This window comes from Giraffa tippelskirchi, chromosome 1 (assembly GCF_054371585.1).
Source record: "Giraffa tippelskirchi isolate mGirTip1 chromosome 1, T2T-mGirTip1v1.2.pri, whole genome shotgun sequence".
NCBI classification, from domain to species: domain Eukaryota; kingdom Metazoa; phylum Chordata; class Mammalia; order Artiodactyla; family Giraffidae; genus Giraffa; species Giraffa tippelskirchi.
The window spans coordinates 85,596,123-85,617,134 of record NC_137275.1 but is presented as its reverse complement, the minus strand read 5'-3'; the positions used below and the strand labels follow the sequence as shown (position 1 = coordinate 85,617,134).

The window sequence follows — 21,012 nt, the reverse complement described above, 5'->3', positions numbered from 1 at the left end:
ATCCAGCCTTCTAGGTGCCAAATTTGCCAAAACTTCTGTTTTGCTCCATTAATCCTCAACGTCCTGAGGAGCACGGTTCATAGAAAGTTGCCTTGTCAGTAAAATGGCCAGCATACAGTGAGTGAGCCATAAACATTAACCGACAAGAATAAATAATTCTGCTTGACTTCCTGAGCATTTTAGCCACTTGGGTAAGGTCTAAAGGGGGAGTCATTGGATTCTCTAATTAGAAGATTTGATGTCAAGCAGCAGAGGTGGAGATTGCCTCTCCAGGCAGCTGAGACAATCCTCCTGGGCCTATTTTTCTTTAGAAGAAAAATATACGTTTATACATACATTTATACATCCCCTCTTGTCAGGGCAAAATCCAGCCAACCCAGGTTCATTTGCTTAGGACTGTTGTCTCCTAGATTTCAGGCAGGAAATGTGGCAGATTTATCTGTGTCTAGCTTTAAGATATTAGTTGAATCTTGTAGCATATCCAGGAAGGAATTAACCTGGCTAAGACAGCATCATGTGAAATGTTCCACCAACTAGTTCTGCCCACCCTGGAGACATCAGAATCTTAACAGCCAGCACAGAATTAATAAGATCTGGGAATTTTATGTTGGACTTGGTGAGTAAGAAAATCAAAATGGATTAGTCCAAAGAGATCGAACCAAAACTAGAATTAGATATATATTTATCTTATTATACGGTTAATTTAGGCATAAATAAATTAAAATATTACAAAGGATGCACAGTAGGGGTTTTGATGTAAATTTCTAGTTCCTCCTCACCACAATATGGTGACAATTATTTGGTAGATATAGCTGAGAGAATGGTTTCTGTTCTGATTTGGTCTAAATTTACCTTCACCTTGTATTGTCACATTCTGTTAATCCTCTGGCCGAGGTCATCTGTTCCTGTTCTACACCACTCTGTCATGGAGAGGGCTGCATTAAGATATCAGTGCTTCCCAGGTGGTGCTAGTGGTATAGAACCTGCTTGCCAATGCAGGAGACAAGAGACCTTGATTTGATCCCTGGGTTAGGAAGACCCCCTGGAGAAGGAAATGGCAATCCACTCCAGTATTCTTGCTTGGAGAATCCCATGGACAGAGGAGCCTGGCAGGCTACAGCCCATAGGGTTGTAAAGAGTCAGACACAAATGAAGCCACTTAGCACCACCAGCACCATTACTGGACATAGTCTCTGCTGCTGCTGCTGCTGCTGCTGCTGCTAAGTCACTTCAGTCGTGTCCAACTTTGCGCGACCTCATAGATGGCAGCCCACCAGGCTCCTCTGTCCCTGGGATTCTCCAGGCAAGAATACTGGAGTGTGTTGCCATTTCCTTCTCCAATGCATGCATGCATGCTAAGTCACTTCGGTAGTGTCCGACTCTGTAAGACCCTATGGACAGCAGCCCAACAGGCTCCTCTGTCCCCGGGATTCTCTAAGCAAGAATACTGGAGTGGGTTGCCATTTTCTTCTCCCAACATAGTCTCTACATTTGCTCAAAGTTCAATTTTAATAGCAATCTCCTTGTTAAGAGTGTTTGTTGACTTCCAGTATACAATCCTCGCTGTTGCTTACTTTTCCCAAGAACGGCTTAGTTTGATTACAACTACATGCACATACATCTGTACATTTCATTTTCCAACTGCCTCCAGCTTGCTTCCTCTGTGACCTTCCTGGTTAATATTACTGCCACCCTGAGGTGGTGGTGGGAATTAGAATTGACTTGTTTTGATAAAACATAAACTTTCGACGTCAAGGCATGCTTTTGCAAAAATGGATTCTCCTCTGGAGCAGAAATGATGAAACCACAAAAGTTTTGTTATGATGATGTGAAAACTCACTGTCGAGAAGCTTCTGTTTAAGATGGGTGACCCCTGAGCTCCTGACTCCGTGTACAGTTGCTGCCTTAAGACTCCAGATGGATATTTAAAGAAACTCAGAATCACAGTTCAAACAAAAGTTCTTGAATTTCATCTCATTTATCAAGACTGCTTCCTCCCTCAGTCTTTCCCCATCTCTGTAAAATGACACAAACGTTCAAACAGTGACTACAGTAAAAAATCTAGGGGTATCTTCATTCTCTTTCTTTCCCATTTGCCACATCCAATCCATCAGTGAGTGGTAGACTCAAACTCCAAAATATTTCTCAGCCTACTCCTTTCTCTCCATACGGAGCCACCGTCCTGGTTCCAGCAGCTGTCACCTCTGACCAGAACCGTGCTATGACCTCCTGACTGTTTTCCCTACTCCTACACCTACAACAACTACAAATCATCTGTATTAAAATAGAGTGATGTTTATAAACCATAAATCCTTTGACTATCCTGTGAAAAATTTTTCCCACTGCACTAAGAATAAATTCAATCTCTTACTGTTACATGTAAAGCATGGCCTTTCCACTTTTTCAATTGTTCAACTCTTTCCCAAACTCCAGTCACAAAGAGTAAGCTCTTCCCCGTTCCCTGCCCAAGTAACTTTTTTCTTTTTTAACTTGCTGTGCCGTGTGCTGTGTTCAGGTGCTCAGTCAACTCCAACTCTTTGCAACCCCATGGGCTGTAGCCCACCAGGCTTCTCTGTCCATGGAATTTTCCAAGCAAGAATACTGAAGTGGGTTGCCGTTTCCTATTCCAAGGAATATTCCTGACCCAGGGATTGAACCCGTGTCTCTTGCATCTCCTGCATTGGCAGATGGATTCTTTATGACTGTGCCACCTGGGAAGCCCCCTCCATCTTTTTTTTTTTAACCAGATTATTATAGTATTATCTAACTGAGGAACAGCCAGATGGGAGAGACACAGAGGGCAAGGTGTGGAGAAAAGGGGGCAGAGCTTCCATGTACTCTCCCCATTGAACTTCTGCTGGCAGTGCCTTCTCATTCTTTAAATCTCACTTCAACTGTCACTGACTTCTCAGCCATATTATCTAGAAGTAGTCACAGGCCTCCCTTGACCTAGTCAGACTTCATTATATTATACTAGCTGTTTGCTTTCTTGCTTTTATTATCGTCTGATTTATGATATTTATTTATTGGTGTACAGCCTGTCACCCACTTCTTGAATAAAAGCTCCATAAAGACAGAAACTCTTCCAATTCACCCATTTCTCTATCTCCTAACACATGGCAGTAGAGGGCATAGAACCGTAATAAGTATTTGATGACATCGGGTGGCTACTGGATTGGGATACGGGCTCTGCCAGTTACTGATTCTGTCATCTTTGTAAAATTACTTAATCTACATTTGCCTCAGTTTCCTCATCTATAGAATGAGGAAAACAATAGTGTCTGGAATCTGAAAAATATAGCGAACTAGTGAATATAACAAAAAAGAAGTTGTCACACATATAGAGAATGAATGGGTGGTTCCCAGTGGGGAGGATAGAGAAGGGCAGCATAGGGGTGAGGGAGTGGGAGGTACAAACAACTAGGTGTATGGATGCATTGTACAACATGGGAAGTACAGCCAATATTTTGTAATAACTAAATGAAAGTAACATGCAAAAATTGTATTAATTTTTTAAATAAATAAATGGGGAAAACAGAGAATGTCTAACTCAATCCACTTTTCTACCTCAAGAGCTAGATGAGATTCACTTTAACTTGTATAAAAATACAGAGCTCCATAAAGACTAGCAGGAAGTAAGCTTGGCAGTGGGTCTTTTCATTTCGATTCAACTAAGCTCCTCCTAGGCTAGGTCCTAGGAAAGTACTAGATGCGGAAGACATCAAGGGACACTGGGAATAAAACATAGCTTTGCTCTCAGAGACCAGAGCATGCAGGAAAAATGACCCTGTAAACAAAATGAGCAGAGTGATGACTCCAGTGAGGGAGGCAAGCAAAGCTTGCAGAAGTGTGCAGGCTGGGCTGGGGGGAATTATGAACTCCATCTGGAGTGGGTGGGAGGTTTGTTGAGGAGGGCTTCCTGATCTCATCTGCTCTGACCCACAGACTGGTCTTGTGGTCAGGAGCACTTCCAGGAGATCAGGAGAGCTCTGAAACTAATCTAGGGTTTTGGATCTTTTCGAGGTACACCTAAGCTGACCTTGACACACTCAAACCTCAAAGAAACTCAAACCCCATGTGTTCTCTTCCAACTTGTAAGTTGACCCTAAGCCTGCCTGTGCTTCTCGGAAGTCATCTAAACTGGAGACCTAGAGCCAGAATAAACCACTAGGTTTTCTTGGAATGTCCATTGCCCTTGCAATCACTTTTTACTGTCTGCAGAAATGCATACCTCATTCAAGGCCCAGCCCAAGTCTCCTCTTCCCCAAGGATCCTTCCAGCCCCCTCTGCTAATCACACCCTGCCCCGGGTGCCTTTTTTTAAAGTCACAAAATCCATCACAGTTTTCTTGTACTAATTATTTATGTTGTCACATTTTACTTACTTCTCACAATATAGGCCACTATAATAGAGCTATGTTCTTTTTAAAAAATGTTTTATTCTGTTTCATTTTTCTTTTGCATAGAGTAGCTCTACTCATTCTACACTTATATTTTGAAGAGAAAAAAAAAAGACTCTAAAATGAAATGAAGGCAGTATTTAAAATGGAACAGATTTAATATTTATAAGAAAGGACAAAAGTGGACAGGACACAAGTACATCTCTATAGTAAGATTATATACCTAGGGAAGGATTTCTCGTGTGCCATGTCAAGTGGCCTGATGGTCCCTGTGCTCCAGACTCTATGTGGAAGAAGTAAACAGAGCTGCTGGAGCCAATGGGTCAAGCATAGGGACAAGATGCCTCAAGATGGCAAGTCATAGGAGCAAATGACCACATCCCAACAGGATAATGGATACTTCAAAACTGCCTAATTGAGGGATGTATACAGGTGACCTTAAGCAGCCAGTTGGGCACTGAAAACCCTGAAGAGATTGAGATCAAGTTACAAGACCTTCATAGAGTGGAATCTAGAGATAAAATTAGTTGTTGTATAAAAATGGAAAGGTTTATGGTTGTACACCTTAGCTTGTGACCTGACATTCATATCTACTTTGCCTGTTTCACAACCGGTTCTTAGATGCCAGAAGTGCTTTTCCATCATCTGAGCTGTTCCTGAACCCCCTTTTTCCAATTTAAATTCCTATACTTCTGTTAAGCTTCAGTATCACTGCAAAGATTTTTTTTTTTTTAAGGAAAATCAAATCACTACAAATTTTGCTTTTATTATTTTGAAACTATGTCCTGCTGTGAAGTGGCCTCCATTTGATAAGCTGCAAAAAAGATTAAAAGGACAGCAATTATGCTGCTTCTCAGATGCAGGAACTGAGCTGGGGCCCCAGTGACTAGAAATTTGTGCGTCCTTGTGCTGGCGGAGCTTTTAGCAGTTCTGCCTGGAGTCCCTCTTTGAAGTGTGTCCAAATGGGACTTTGAGTCGCAAACACTATCCGCTCCACACTTCTCAACAAGACTGAGAAACATACTTTTGTTTGATGCATTTCATCTAAGTTGGCTTTTAGCTTTCAAACAAGAGAGATTACTCAAGCTTCAAAGCTAGTTGTTTCTTGGCAAAGGGTAACACAATTCTTGGAGGAAGGGAATGATGAAAATTCAGTTTCTCTCATTCCCTTCTAGGGTCCCCTTTTTAGGTTACTTTCACCAATTAGCTCCTAAAGATCCTCGCTGACAGCAATTTATAGATGAAAATCCAAACCAAATGAGCCCCAGCTGTGGGGCAAAGGCTTCCAGGGTAAAGAAGGGAACAGATTAGAATCTGGCTCAAAAAATACACTAAGTGTGGGAATTTAGCTCAGGAACCCCGAGGAGATTTGGGCTCCAGAGAATAAGTTCTGAGTCAGTCCAGCTATTTCCCATCTCTATGTGATCAGCCGCTCAGTCGTGGCTGACTGTATGCAACCCCATGGACTGTAGCCTGCCAGGCTCCTCTGTCATGGAATTTTTCAGACAATACAGGAGTGGGTTGTCATTTCCTACTCCAGGTCCCATCTTTATACTTTTATTTATTAAGTACCGCATGGCCCTATCCTGGACACTGGCTTCACTTTCTGCATGATACATTGAGTCACCTTGGCCTTGAAGACTGAATGTGGGTTTAAGATTTTAAGGCCCACTTCTGGGTCTGTTTCTACCAACCTCTCACCATTTGGATGGGTACACTACAATTTTGTCCTTATAAAAAAGAGATGGAGAATGTTACAGGCAGAACTTGGAAGGAAAATTCACATAAATAGAACAATAAACAATAATAAATGAAAAGTGCTTTCAGAGTGTGTCCTAGGCAAGGTTCTACATTGTTTGGGAAGAACAGATTTTTAATAGACAGAATGTTGTACTCTATATGCTTTTCAAAATGACTGGTAAACCCCATGATAGCCAGCTTTTTGGTCAAGAGAGAAGAATCATGTTCTTCACATGAATTTGCTATATTTAATTCTCATAGAAATAATACTGTGCCCAGAGTATCTGAGAGCAGACCTGAATAATCTCCCTAAACAGCAAAGGGGCTGGAAAGTCACTGCAGTGCCTACAAAACATTAGGAGAAGGGAGGGTTAGGAAAACAAAATAGATGCAATCCTTCTACCCAGTCTGTATAAGTCTACTTGGGCTTCCATAGCACAATGCCACAGACTGAGTGGCTTAAACAACTGAAACTTTTTTCTTACAATTGTGAAAACCAAAAGTCTAAGATAAAGACATCTAAAGGCTTGGTTTCTTCTGGGGCTCCTTTCCTTAACTGGCAGAGGAACCCCTTCTCCCTGGGCCCTCTCTCAGGCTTTTGTCTGTACTCACATCGCTGGTGTCTCTTTTTGTATCAGAATCTCCTTTTCCTATAAGGACACCAATCAGATTGGGTTGGGGCCACTCTGAAGACCCAACTTTAACTTAATCATGCCCTTAAAGGCCTTATCTCCAAGTACAGTCACATTCCAAGGTAAGGGGGAGTCACGCAGGGGAATACAATTTGGCTCATGAAGTGAAGTGAAAGTTGCTCAGTTGTGTCCAACTCTTTGTGACCCCATGGACTATATAGTCCATGTAATTTTCCAGGCCAGAATACTGGAGTGAGTAGCCTCTACCTTCTCTGGGGGATCTTCCCAACCCAGGGATCAAACCCAGGTCTCCCGCATTCTTTACCAGCTGAGCCACAAGAGAAGCCCAAGAAAACTGGAGTGGGTAGCTTATCCCTTCTCCAACAGATCTTCCCAACCCAGGAATCGAACCAGAGTCTCCTGCATTGCAGGCTGATTCTTTACCAACCGAGCTGTTAGGGAAGCCCTGGCTCATAATACACTAATGTTTAATACTGCTGAACATTATAGGAGAAATCTGCATGTTTGAGTCTTGAAAGAAAGTGGGACACATAGGAAACAACATTCATCTAATGAATAACTATAATTTTATTGATGTTATTAAATATATTTCCCCTTGTATACCACAGAGTGTACTCCTATTCACCACCCTCCCCCAACACACTAAAATCTGTGTCTCCCAACTAGCACTCTGTCTCCCTCTGGTGAAAGTTCGCTGATGTCTCTTCTTATAAGGACACTAATCCTATCAGATCAGGGCCTCACCCTTGACATCAATTAACTTTGCTTCCTTAGAAGCCCTCTCTCCAAACAGAGCAACGTTGGGGGGTTAGGGCTTCAACATGTGAATTTGGGGAGGACACAAACATTCAGTTTACAGTAAGAGACGCCTTCTAAGCAGGAGAGATTTTTTTTTTTCTCAGAGGTAAAAGGAAAAATAGAGAGGTGGATTGCACCTTGGCAAGGCCCAGAATTGCTGCACACCTGAGTACAGCGCCTGGGACACAAGAGGAGCTCTATGAATTTTGTTGAGTGAAAGAATAGTGAATTATTCTATTACCTTCAGGTTCAGGTCTCAAGGTACAAAAATAGATGCTTCTAGGACAGTTTTATGGGTAACATCCTCTCTCAGGGAAGGATAGCTAAACTGATTCTCTTTGAAATAGGCCACCTAAGAGTTCATAGAGGAAGTCACCTGTGATTATGTGAATGTGGAAATATACAGAAATATGTAAGATGTACATGCACGCATGCTAAGTCATGTGGAACTCTTTGTGACTCTATGAATCGTAGCCCACCAGGCTCCTCTGTCCATGAAATTCTCCAAGCAAGAATACTGGAGTGGGTTGCCACTTCCTACTTCAAGGGATCTTCCCAGACCAGGGATTGAACCCACATCTCCTGTGTCTCCTACATTAGCAGGTAGATTTTTTACCAGTGAGCCAGATAGGAAGACTCCTTGTAAGACATACGCTAGGTGCTAATATGAAGCATCTGGAGCAAAAGTGAATGGATAGTGTGAATGGAGGAGGAGGGATGAGGAAAGAAAAGAGTCAAGCAAACTAGCAAAAGAAAGATGACATTAAAATCTGTATGATAAGATTTCATATATGCATTTATAGGAAAGAACATATTAAAATTTAAATGACAAGGACCACTCATCTGAAAGAAGTATATGAACATTTCTTTCCACATGTAAGTCACAAAATAAACAGAGGTAAAATGTCACTGTGATGGAGATGATCAAAATCTTCAAATTGGAGATAGCAGGCCTGACTGCAAGACAGAATTAATCAAAGATGGTTTGTGAGCTCATATGAAGGGCTCCCCAAGAGCCTACATGGGCTTGTCTAACAAAACTATGCCAGACTGGTCTCATTTTCTCTTTTGGTCAAAATGCTAGACTGGAAAATCAACAGAATCCTATAGGCATAGTACATTTGATTTTCAGCAAAACATCTGAAAAATTATTCAGTAACAATTTTGTGGATAAGATTAAGAAATAGCTGGCTTAAACCTATATACTGGAGTATTGAATAGATCCTGTTATTATGGAAATAAAGGTTTGTAATAGTTTGGCTTAGGTTTTCTCAAGAACTCTGTCCAGGACATTTTATCAACACCTTAAGAATTTTTTTTTTAATTGTCAGATTTCCAAAGATGAAAAGTTGAGACTGTTCACTAAGATACTGAATTACGATCTTGATAGGTTAGGATGACGACTGTAAACTGAAAAGAGAAATTTAATAGAAAAAAATATGGAAGTCATATACACAGGTTAAAAGAATAGAGTTAAGCAGATTTTGTTGAAGTATGTTTTGTGTGAAAGAATAAACAAAAGTAATTTGTGGGTTTGGTTGACAGCAGGCTCATTCTGAGTCATGTATCATTCAATCCTGAGAAATTAAAGATCTTTCTGACTACATTGCTGAACGTGTAGGTTCAGACAAGATAATGACCCATGATATTAATAGGATGCTGGTTTGAATATATCTGAAATATTGTGTTTCATTTTGGGCATCATATGTTTAAAAGAGATTCCAACAAACTGAAATGCATGCAAAGAAGAAAATCAAAGTAGTAGAGATTCTGGAAGTCACAGCCCATGGAGAATTGTGAAGAAATTAGGTTTTCAGTGCTGCATGGTAACTTTCATCAATCAAACCCACCTATACAACACAAGACAAAGCCTGCCAGCTTAGGTTTGTCTTGGTCCTCATCCTGTTTTTCACCTTCCCTCCTCCACTTTCTAATTTTCCGAGCTTCTGACCTCATGGTAGCCCTTTTTCTTGGGAAAGGAAATTGCTTATGCATTCATTAATTTAACATTTTTGATCATCTACTATATGCCAAGCAACTTTTCTAAGAATTTCAAGCATCAGTGAACCAAACAGACAATAATCCGAGCCCTGTATAGGGTTAATGTTCTAGAAAGTGACAGACAGTAAACAACAGGTATCATAAATGAGCAAATTATAAGGTAAATTGAAAGTTGATAAATTCTATGGAAAGAAAAGAAGGAATAGAACAGTGTAAAGGAATTAAGTGTACTGAGAATAAGGCGGAAGCAGCTACACTGTTAAGAGATGTTGTCAGGGGGTTGGGGGCTCATTGAGAAAGTGGCATTTGAATAAATCTTGAAGGAGTAAAGGAGATAGCCACAGGGATACACGGGGAAAAAAACTGTTCCGCTGCAAAAGCTCTAAGGACGGTTTGCCTAGAAGGGAATAAGACAAGGATGGGTAGCAGGAAATAAGCTATGAAGGTGATGGTGCAGGTAAAGACTTTAGGTTTTCCTCTAATTAAAATGGGAATCCATTGGAGGGTTTTGAGCAGAGGAGCAACATGATCTAACTTATACTTCTAAAGGATTTCTCTAGCTGCCTTGTGAAGGATAGATTCTAGAGGAAAAGCATAGGAGCTGAGATACCAGTTAAAAGTCTATTGCAATCTTCCAGGTGAGTAATGATTCAGTTACACCAGCATAATGGCAATGTAGGGGGCAAGGTGTCATTGCTGCTAAGTCGCTTCAGTTGTGTCTGACCCTGTGCAACCCCAGAGACGACAGCCCATCAGGCTTCTCTGTCCCTGGGATTCTCCAGGCAAGAATACTGGAGTGGGTTGCCATTTCCTTCTCTTCAGGGAGCAAGAAGGTAGGGCAAACAATACATCTTGCATGTTTAGATTTGAGATGAACAAAAGAGAGTTTAGACTAATTAGAGTTTTCATCCTGAGTACCTTGAAAGATGAAGCTACCATGGACTGAATTAGAGTGAGAGAGACGTGCAGGTAGAACCTTTTAGGAGAAAGATCAAAAGTTCAGTTTTTGCATACACAAAGGTGGAGATGTCTATTAGAATTTCACATGGAGATTTCAACTAGAAAGTTTAATACAGGAGAGATGGATGTCACATATAAATGCAAAAGTCTTTGGAAGGTAGGGGGCATTTTAAGTCATGAGCCTGAGTTAGAGCATCAAGGAAGTAAGCATAGACAGAGAAGAGGATCAAGATTGAACTCTGGGGCTCTCTGATTGTGGGAGGTCAAGGGCAAGAGAAAAAAGCAAAAAAGCAGGAAAGGAGAGTCTAGCATGTTAGAAAAACTACTAGGAGGGTGTGGTGCCTTAGAAGCCAAGCGAAGAAGATGTTTCAGACAGATGAGTGTGATCAACTGTATGAACTGCTGCTGACAGGTTAAAATGAGAATCCATCCTGGGCATTAGTACCACGAAGGCATTAATGACCTTGACAAGAGCAGTTTCAGTCTGGGAAAGTCAAATTGGAGTAGGTTGAAAAAGGAATAGGAAAAAGGGGATTTAAAATGCTTGCTACAAAGGGGCAGTAGCTAAAATAAGAAGTTTTAAAGATGTAGGCAATAACAGAAAGTGTGATTGCTGCTAGGAATCAGGAGACAGTAAAAACTTGATCACAGTGAAAAGAAAGAATGATAGCAGTAATGTCCTTTGGTAGATAGTTGATGGGATCTCATAAAAAAGTGGAGAAATTACTTTTAATTGTGGGCACAAAAGTGTATCTATGGAAGAGATGGGGAGGCAGCCCATTACAGTACAGATGCTCTTCATGGTTAGATGGATCGTGGGAGTCTGAGAAAGTTCTCTTTTGATTGTTTCAATTTTCCTCAGACAGCTTTGCTTTATTCCTAGACCATGACACAAATCTCTCAACCTGAACGCTGTTAGCATCATAAGAAAACACCTCAGTCAGCCAGCTCATCTGCAAACTGAAGACCTTCCTGGGAACCCTGTGGTGCAACATCCTTGCCCAGTCCACCCCAGCCACCACAAGAGGGACCCAGAACACACACACAGCCAAGAACAGAGGAGACACAGCAGGAGAATTTCTAGCTGCATTTTAGTATTTGCGGCACTGCTATTTTCTGCAATTATAACAAAACAGATTAAATGTGGAAAGCCCCAACTGTGAAGTTAAAGACTACATTGCTCAAACACTCCTTTCTTTCTGTGAGAATTTGGATAAGTTAACCTATCAGTACTCTTTTTTCATCTGTGGATAGTAGGAGTCTACACTTCCCTCTGTCCCTTCCGGCTTCCAAAATGTGGAGCTTTGAGCTCCTCTTCTAGTCCATTAGATGTCCAAAGATATGCAGGTCCTGGGTATTGCAAGGATGCCTGCTCATGGGGGAACCTCATGAGGTCTCAAAGCATCGGCAAAGAGCAGATCTCCTCCAATAGTGAAGCAGCCAGACACGGAGTCACTCAGGGCTCCTGCATGCAGCCTTCATATTGGATGTTTTCACCATAGCCCATTTCCTAGGCCTTGGCTCCAGCTACTTCCTAGCCCAAGAACAATGCTTGAATGGTTTCAGGAGGGGCACATCCATTTGATATCTGAACCAAAGCCCCTTCATTTTTCTCTTCCTCATCTCCCTTAGTTTTCCCTGGTTTAATTTAAGTACAAGAGTGGTACATCCCTCCACCGCCACCCACAAACTTGCCATGTGGTCCCTTCTGTGCTGCCAGGGCAGAGAAGCAGAGCAGTGACAACTAAGCAAATCACAAAGTTAGAGATTCCACTCTCCTCACCAAGACCTGCCCTGCTGCTTCTCCTTGTCCATCTTGATTGAGACTTGTGAATTATTCGCTTTCTTCTGAAAGTTTTTTTAATTAATTAATTTATTTTAATTGGTGGCTAATTACTTTACAATATTGTGGTGGTTTTTGCCATACGTTGACATGAATCAGCCACGGGTACACATGTGTCCCCCATCTCGAACCCTCCCTCCCACCTCACTCCCCATCCCATCCCTCTGGGTTGTCCCAATGCACTGGCTTTGAGTGCCCTGTTTCATGCATTGAACTTGGACTGGTGATCTGTTTCACATATGGTAATATACATGTTTCAATGCTATTCTACTGTGAATTATAATGGAAAACTTGGAATCTGCTTAAAGCTGAATCATCTGATTACTCCTAATCAATAATTAAAATGCAAGAATGTTAATCACAGGTCCTGGTTTTCTCTCTGCTCAACCCACTTCAAAATTGTATTCAGCTATTCTTTACACATACAGAGTGGAGAAGCAAAGTCACTGATCACTAAAGTAGTATAATTAAAAGGAGATCTAAAGGCTTCTCAGAAAACACCTCCTCTGTTTTCCTGAACATTATTTTGTTAATGAGAGCTATATGGGTTAAGGCTTTATAGCTCCAGAAAAGTGTTAGTTGCTCAGTCGTGTCCGACTCTTTGCAACCTCAAGGACTGTAGCCTGCCAGGCTCCTCTGTCCACGGGGACTCTTCAGGCAAGAATACTGGAGTGGATTGACCTCCTGTATTGCAGGCAAACTCTTTATCATCTGAGCCACCAGGGAAGCCCATATCTCCAGAAGGTCTGTATTAACAGGAAAATGCACAACCCTGGAATAAAGCCCATTAAGATGGCATCTCCCAGTAATCTATCCCAGTTAATTAACCAATCAAATCAAAATTTTCAAAGGGTTGGAAAAGAAAGGTCAGAAACATGAGGCGAAATATGGGCTGTGCAGTGGGCATGTGAGGATGCTAGGCTCCTGATAAAGGTTATACCTCGAGGACCTGGAAACACGAGGCTCCCAAACTTAACTCCGTAATTCCAATTCACTGTGCAATGAGAGGGGATGCTTCACTGACAATGATTATGATGATGATGATAAGATAGCTTTAGCACAGAAAACAGAATTTCAAACAACCTTCTCTGGTGTAAACTACAGAATCCCCAAAGAACAAGCCTTAATTACTTGATAAGTGCCTGAAGGAGAACTATGTACTAAACTCTCCATATCTGAGAAAGGTCCTAAACTTTTATTTACAGTAAACATCAAGTAACAGTATGATTAGGCTGAGAAATGAAAGGAAATTAGTATTTATTATTCTGGATGAAATCACTCAGGTTAGTGCTGCTTTCAGAAGGCAGGTTCAATCTTCTCAGCAGCTTGCTTCACGCTTTTTCTCCCTGGGCAATCTCATCCATCCCTGTGACTTCTCTCAAACACTCTGTCTGTAATTCCTGCAGCCACCAGCAGGTTGGTGGTGGACCACTGGGTGAGATTTCTCTGCCATGATGTCCCAGGACCCTAACATACTGAAGTGTGAAGCCAGAGGAAAAGAAATAGATGGTGGTCTGACCTATTCTTAAGGAAAGTAGCATAACACCAACCTATTTTATCCATCCAGCAAAACTTCAAAACTAAAGGATGCATTGTCTGCGAACTCTAGAGGGAGTAGAGAAGGGCACGTTCAAAAAGTTCAGCCCTTCGGTTATGGCTGTGAACATCTGCTAGTTAGTTTGCCTTGAAACATGAAAACTGAGAAGGAAGATTAATGTGTCATAATCAATTGAAGAATATTTTTACCTAAAAATACAACCAATACCTAAACAAAGAATATAATAAACTCATTTCTAACTGGTAGGCACAGCAAAGACATAGCAATTAAAGTTTAAAATTATAAATTTCCAATATAAGTCAAGAATTTTTTTTCAAGTAAGTGCTATTGTTATTTCTAGTTTTCATTCTTACACTGAAGAAAACATCAAGCTTCCACATTTTACAAACTTCAAACATTCATTATGAATGTTTATAAATTCCTCACCTTATAACTGTGTACTATTTTTTTTTTCTCCAAAACTTAACTGCTTCAGAATAATAGCATAGGCATTTAAGCACTTATTTGCAGTTAATTGGGCTTCCCAGGGGGCACTAGTGGTAAAGAACCCACCTGCCAATGCAAGAGATTGAGACTCAGGTTCAGTCCCTGGGTTGGGAAGATTCCCTGGAGGAGGGCATGGAAACCCGCACTGGAGTGTGTACTAGTTTGCCTCCTTACACTCTTGTTTGCCTCTGCAAGCACCTCACACAGCTCCTTACCAGCCAGCCGTGGCAGGATTTTCTACTTAGATGTCTGACATTCCTCCCATCAGGTTTATTTTTCCCAACCCCCCAACTCCCTTTTCCCTAAGTTCCTCTTTCAGTTCTAGACACTATCCCTAGATAATATTGTCCAAACTGCATCATTATACAAGGATGATGCCCAGCTATGTAAATCACACCAGAAGTCCTACTGTCCAGACCCTCACCACCAACTGCCTGTGAACTACTCCCACTAGACAAGCCCATTCCAAGTTCAATAAGCTCTGGTAGGAATTCATCCTATCCATCTCAAAATGTGTTCTTGTGTGATACCTATTTACAAGATACTCACTCTCAAAATCTTGATATCATCTTTAAATCATCTTCTTGTCCATGGTAAATACATTTTCATGCCCATTAATTTTTTTTCCTTCTCAATCACTCTTCATAATCCTCCAGTTTTTCATTTACATGAACACTGCCCATATTCAGACTCTTGCTTCTCAACTATTATGACAGTCTAACTGATTTCCTGCCCCTTGTACATGTCCCTTTCTGAATGACCTTTCCCTCCAATCTCAAAATTAATTTCCTTTCTCACTCTTACTAAACTTCCCATGCATAAAATTAAAATCTACCCTTTGTCATCTAGCATACCTTGGCTCCAGTCTTTTCTTCTAGGTTATTCTCCTACCACAATCCCACATCACTGTCACTTGTTGAAATAATAACTACATTTGTATTAGCCAGAAAGAACAAAATTATGCTACAGTAACAATCTCAAAACCTCACTAGCTTTCAACAAGGGTTTAGGTCTTGCTTATGATTCCAGTCTTTGGAGTAGACTGCATCTTACTCCATGCTGTCTTTATTTAAGTAAGTAAATGTTAGTCACTCAGTCATGTCTGACTCTTTGTGATTCCATGGACTATAGCCTGCCAGGATCCTCTGTTCATGGAATTCTCCAGGCAAGAATACTGGAGTGGGTTGCCGTTCCATTCTCCAGGGGATCTTCCCAACCCAGGGATCCAACCCAGGTCTCCTGCATTGCAGGCCAATTCTTTGCTATCTGGGCTTCCCTCATAGCTCAGTTTGTCTGCAGGGCAGGAGACCCTGGTTCAATTCCTGGGTCAGGAAGATCCTCTGGAGAAGGGATAGGATACCCACTCCAGTATTCTTGGGCTTCCATTGTAGCTCAGCTGGTAAAGAATCCACCTGCAAAGTAAGAGACCTTCCCTGGGTTGGGAAGATCCCCTGGAGAAGGGAAAGGCTATGCAGTCCAGTATTCTGGCCTGGAGAATTCCGAAGAATTCCAAGGATTGTATAATCTATGGGGTTGCAAAGAGTCAGACGGGACTTTCACTTTCACTTTTCTTTACCATCTGAGCCACCAGGGAAGCCCTGTCTTTATTTAAGCTTCCGGATAAAGGAGCTCTGCCTGGAACTTGACAGTCTTAGGACAGAGGGAAAAGAGGGATGGCTCTTTAAGTTTCTCCCCATATTTCATTGGTCAAGCAAGTCAAACGGCTGTGCCTGGTATTTATGGGACAAGAGTTATAACTCTCCCACATGGAAGGTCCCAACAGAGAATGTCAGCAAATATTTTGGACAAATAATACAGTCTACCACACCATCATTAAAGCACAATATAAATCCCACCATGTTTTCAGTATTTTTCTTCTTCTAGACCACAGTTATCTCAACAGCACCACTATTAACAAATTTGGGCCAGATAATTCTTAGTTGTGGGATTTGTCTGATCATTGTAGAATGTTTAGCAGCATGCCTAGCCTCAACCTACTCCAAAAGTGAAAGTGTTAGTTGCTCAGTCATGTCTGACTCTTTGCAACCCCATGGACTGCAGCCTGCCTGGCTCCTGTCCATGGGTTTCACCAGGCAAGAATACTGCAGTGGGTAGTAATTCCCTTCTCCAGAGCATCTTCCTGCATTGCACGCAGATTCTTCACTGTTTGAGCTGCCAGGGAAGGGGAAGCCCCAACCTACTCCAAACCTAGCTCCAAACATGTTCACCCACCATGCCAATCAAAAACAGCTCCAGACCTTCAGAAATGTTCCCTGGAGGAGTGAAATCACCAGCAGTCAGTAACCACTGGTCTAGTCTATGAGTCTCTAAGGAACAGGAACTGTATCTTAGCTGTGACTTAGCATCCTCATGTTGTCTAACTCCTATGGTACATGTTTAATCATTGTCATCAAAATAGAACTGCAATTTCAGGACAAGATTTTCTTTATTCAAAAATCAAAAGCAGTATTTGTCTCTCAGGTTTCTTTAGGGAAAAAATATGAATTTTGGAGACAGGAAGCCCAAAGCTTCTGGCTTCAACACTCCATAAGATTCTGGGAATGCTGCTTAACCTCAGTTTCTTCATCTTCAAAATGGGCACAGCAGCATTCCCCTTGCAGTTTTGTGATGATGAGTGGATGCAAATTGCTTGGTGTTTGGTGTCTGCTCAGTAAATGGCAGCTATCATCACCATCACCGTCAGCATGGCATCCTTTCCTCCATAACACCCTTGAACATGAGACGTTTAAAAAACTATTTGCCCTCTTGCATAGAAATGCCAAATGTTACTCACAGAAAGAGAACAGCATGGTCCCACAAAATACCGCCTATGTTTGTTTCTCCATAAATAAGACTTGTTGTCAAGAAACTTGAGCTCAGTGCTCGTGGCTCTGCCACGAAACACATAAGCTTGGATATGAGCAACAGGTTTTTTTGAAGCACTTTCCTGGATGTCAGCAGAATCTCACAAATCAGGCAAGAAAAGTCCAAAACATATGCCCTCAGCAACCTGCCAAAAACCAATAAAAGGAACTGTGAGTAGAGCCAAAATCAAGGAGGCAGGCAGCAGTGTGGGGCTGCAAACCCCAATACATTCACATGGAAATGCATTTCCTTTCAGTAAAAACCATTCCAACTGATGAAAAGAACCTTCATGTAGCTACCTATCATATAGGCAGGAACTTCAAATTGACAAATGTCTTCTGGACTTTTGAAAAAATACAACCATTTGGAACGAGATATGTTGACAACTAGTGGTTTTGTGGATAGCAAGTATAACTCAGCATGGAAGAACTGGCCTGTTATAATGAAGTAATACATTGTGATGTTATCAAGACTTAGGCATTTTTGTATCAAGTGAAAAATATCTCTTGTTTTCTGGTTAAGAAATGAACGCATGGCATGGCAATCAACACAAGTTTAAAACACAGAAAAAAATAACAGAGGTCTCAGTTTATAAAAAATAGGCTGTGTGTTCTTTTTTCAGAAGACTATGATCCCCTGGCTGGCCAAACGAAATGTAAAGGGTTTGCGGCTTTGTGTGTTAGATGTTTTTTTTTTTTTTTTTTTTTAAACAATTGTGAGACTTTCAAGCTGGTAGGATTTCAATCGAAGGCCCTGAAGACTTAAACGCTTGAATTCCCAGCATTAGGAGCAAACGCTGCAGCAGCATCAACAGGGGAAAGCTCCTGTTCCATCAGAGCTGGGATTTCAATCCAGAGGCTGTTGTGATTCAGCCTGTTTCTTCAGTGAAGTTGAGGTCAGCCGGCTTCAAAGATTAAGCTTGTTTGACCCTGCACATCAACGCTCAGAACAACGCTGCCTTGGCCGCGGGGTCGCCGCGTCCTAGTCCCTGCTGGCTGTAAACGGATCCTAGCCGCCCGCCCCGCCTCGCCCAGCACCGCATCTCCTCCTCCGCCCCGGGGTACGAGACTGCCCTCTGGCCCAAGGCTGCTCTCTCCTCTTGAGCAGAGCTATAGTAACCAAAGGACTTTTCGGCAACAACGGGCTCCACTCAAAAATGTGTTTCCTTCACTTGCAACACTCAACCTTGCTGATTTAATGAGCCCCAAAGGGCAGCCTCTGCATAGCTTACTGAATTCTAATTAGATAATTAAACCGATAGCAAAAATCTTTACTTTTGTAGGGATGAAACGTAGGCTGATGTTTTATTGTGTGCAACTAACATTCCACAAGCAAAGCATTCCCAAACGTTTTTCAAAATAAATAAACATTCAGTTCCAAACTCAGAAATTAATACTTGCTTTCCTCAAGGTTCTGGGATTGTCATATGATATATTTTTTTAAAGGATTGAGAAAGAATAAATACAGAGATCTTCATACATGCATGCATTTAGTCAGTAAATATTTATTTATTCAACACCACTCTGTGCCAGCCACTGTTCTGAGCTCCCAATAGCGATAAACTTCTACAGTCTCCTTTAAGTGGTGATTTAAATATAAACTATTGATAACCACAGCAAATATTTATGTCCATAATTTAGGCTAAAAATAGAAACATTTCAGCCTTTATTTTTCATGTTCATTTACCTCGACCTCACTATTCCATCATGAGTAACCAGCCACTCACATGGACTGCCTTGTGTACTTTTCCTTTTATACACTTTATGACTCTTCCAACTGTGGACGCTTTGCAAAGTAAATGAAAATTATTTCTCAGGAAGTAGTTTTGACCTAAAAGCCAAAGTGAAGGCCTAACAATATGGCTCTTTTTTCAGTGCTAATGCACTTGCCTAAGGAAAGTGGTTTTAACTGAAAGTAAAAATTACTGACAGGAACTCATGGCAATTCTATTCTGGAAGACTTTGAAGGAGAATGAGACGCCTTTCCGTTGTCAAAAACTTGGGAGGGAATAGAACACTGAGACAAAAAGACTTAAGGAAAACATTTTTAAAGCGGGAAAACCTGGTTTGTTCTTTTTTCTCCTTTCTTCCCCCCACCGTAAAAAAAATACAGAACTTTATCATTCAGTTTTCCATTGCTTTTGTACAAATGTTTAAAAGATTGCTCAAATTACCCTATATGTTTTAAATTTTCCCTTATTTTCTTTCTTAGTTTACAAATCCGTGTTGCTTGTTCTTTTTGGGAAGAGGACTAACAACATTTTTGCTCAGAAAGTAAGTCAGAATTAGATATTACCTTTTTTTCTTCTTTCTTCATTCCTAATTGATTTCTTCAGGAAATTAGTGGACCCTATTGATAGTCTCAAAGCAAACTTTGGACCAGTCAGTGCTAACCAGAAGTATCACAGAATAATGCGAGGCTGTTCTGCACGATCGCAGACACCAGGTGGAAACGCAAAACATTCAAGCATCTGAAAACTTCCCAAATAATTGTTTCACATGAACAAATTCTATGAATTATTAGATATGAACTTTTCGCTTTTAACCTGAAGGTGTGTTTTTATAATAGTTGTAGGGCTAGAAATAAAATTTTGATAATCCTACAATGATTTCTTGAGTTTAGCTTTCTCCAAAAGGAAGACGTAAATTAATTACAGTTGACTGAGACAATGATGTCATAACATGGACTATTTTGATGTCTTCCACTGCGGCAGGCTCAAAAGAGAAGTGGGATCCAAGAGCAAATGTGATCAAGTCCCCTCTTTGGGCCATTCTACTGTGTTTCCTCTTCTCTAAATATCATTAGCCATTTTAGACTGACTGACACACACAGACACACACACATACACACACACACACACACACACACACACACACACACAGCCCTCAGAGATGCGTTTAAGTCAGTTGTCAAGAACAGAACATTATCTATCTTATTTTATTTAGTGACAATTTCCACTATAGAATTTACCAAACTATCCTTTGAACTGTATATTGGCCTAAATGGGGCAACTTCAGCTTTAGAATGTAAACAGTAACTCTCCTTTCAAGGCTAAATTTGATTGACGTCAAAACTCACTCTAATGATGATGAGAATCCACACCAAGAAGCTCTCCATGGAAGACCCGGTATCCAACTCTCAGAATCTGAGTGTCAGAGAGAACACAACACATGCCTGAGACAGGCCAGTGCTGAAACCTGAGCCCTGAGTCACAGATCTGCACGCTGAGCAGAGTCGATGTAAGTGATATAGGAAGCCAGGTGCAGTCCGGGAGAAAGGGGCTGATAGAAACAAAACTCAGGAAAGCAGATTGCAAAGTAGGGTTAAAATTCAGGCCTAGAAGGGAAATGCAATGAGAATGGGAAACCCAGGTAAACGCAAATGAGGCAGACACTGTGAACACTGGATAACTAGGCTGCAACAAGAGGCAAACGTCCCATGGGCAGCAGGAGCTGTATTCAAACCAAACACCAGAAATGTCTGTTTCAAACTATTTCCAGTCTCCACTCACTGATGAGAACACAGCCCCTGAGTTCTTGCCAGCCCAACTCATCAATGGTTCAAAGAGCAGGCAGGGGTCTAACTGCAGCAGCAGACTCTCAGTGCAGCCCCATAGCCTCCTATCTAAAACCTTTGGGCTATATATGTTTTGGAGTTTAGAATTTTTCAGATATTAAAAAGCATGAAACAACTTGTATGGATCGCCAAA

General features: G+C 41.3%; 1 long non-coding RNA gene across 2 annotated transcripts in view; it reads right to left on the bottom strand.

The window, feature by feature from the left end:
- LOC145547464 (uncharacterized) overlaps positions 1 to 20,457 on the bottom strand; it is a 133,686-nt gene extending 113,229 nt beyond the window's left edge. The window contains exons 1-2 of one of the 2 annotated variants that reach the window (XR_014083846.1): positions 20,382 to 20,457; positions 17,233 to 17,448 (exon numbers count right to left, since the gene is read on the bottom strand). This is a non-coding gene — a long non-coding RNA (uncharacterized LOC145547464). The remainder of the gene's footprint in view (positions 1 to 17,232; positions 17,449 to 20,381) is intronic. The other variant, XR_014083847.1, reaches the window with a different exon arrangement.
- Between the last annotated feature and the right edge of the window lie 555 nt (positions 20,458 to 21,012).